Consider the following 1,392-nt stretch of genomic DNA (forward strand, 5'->3'; position numbering starts at 1 on the left):
CGTTGCGCTCTCACACTACTTAAATGAAGGAAAATTATTTCTAAATTTGGAAATTAATAAAAAAAAAAAAAAAAAGGTTTTACTTGTTTTATTTTGTTCAATGTTTGAGGAGCTGCAGCGTACATACAGCAGGCATCTATTAGAGAAAAAAGGAGGAGGTTATTAAAAACAAAGTTTATCCATTTTTACCGAGTCGAATTAAGGTAAGTTGTAAACACCACATCTGCGCTTGTGTGTACGTTACATCTGCCGGCGCCGGCATTTTTCAAATTAACAACGGTTGTTCACGGCGACGCAAAGAATTGTGGGTTATCTGTAACAGCGAAGGATACACCTCATGCATCCTCCGAAATCCTGTCAAAGAAGGACGCAGCCTTCTAAATGAGACACAGCTGCGGTCACCCCTACTAGTTAATGTAGTAGACGCAGGCAGTGTCTATACAGTTGTTTTTTCAGCACTGCAACATTGCACAGGTCACAGTTGTTGCAACCACATATTTTATATATTTGATATATTACCCTCTTATTTATTTGGAGCCCTTTTCGTTTGCTTTAGGCTATTTTGTTATTTTATTTTATTTATTTTTTTGTATATAATAATCCATAATAATCCACCAAAGTCTGGTGTTACTGACATACAGACAGATGATGAGATTGAGTGGAGGGTCAATGGAACTCGTATAGCACAATTCAGAGACGGACTGCAGCTGGACAGTCAGACTGGAGATCTCAAGATCAGCAACATCAGAACCACAGACTCTGGACTCTATAAAGTAAAGATCAGCAGCTCCGAATTCCTGTGAAAGAAGGTCGCATTCGAAGTGTCCTACTTGCTTTTCTGAAATGAGACAGCCTCGATGACGTATGCGACCTCCGGAGGACGCAGCCTTCTAAATGAGACACAGCTATGTTATTTGTTAATGAAAACGAAAATAACTGGAGCCTGAATTGTTAGTTCTTGACTTTTAATGACCGAATTACACTTTAAATGAAAGACTTACTTTAATATTGTAATGACGTGAAAAAATACAAAATATAAAGCGATTAAATGTCGACTTATATCTTACTAAAATGTGATTTTATGTTGTTTATTCTATTATTGATTATTATGTGTATAAATGGACCGTGGTGAACATATTTAAACAGGTTTTCAACCGTTTAGTTTTATGCAGCTGAATATAAAAAGTTCACTTACACACGTTACTGCCGCTCGTCTACTGCAGCTGACAAAGTTGCTAGGCAACAAGAAGAGTCCTCCGTAGGCTACACCGGTCCGAGTGCTTCGGAAGCAGCCTTGATATGCTTCGCAGTTGTAGCAACTTAGCAATAAACTTTATTCGTTTCATCTCCAAAATAACAAAGTGGTGGAGTGTAACGAAATACATTCCATAA

The sequence above is a fragment of the Sinocyclocheilus grahami genome, unplaced genomic scaffold (assembly GCF_001515645.1).
Source record: "Sinocyclocheilus grahami isolate Dianchi unplaced genomic scaffold, SAMN03320097.WGS_v1.1 scaffold2243.1, whole genome shotgun sequence".
Taxonomy (NCBI): domain Eukaryota; kingdom Metazoa; phylum Chordata; class Actinopteri; order Cypriniformes; family Cyprinidae; genus Sinocyclocheilus; species Sinocyclocheilus grahami.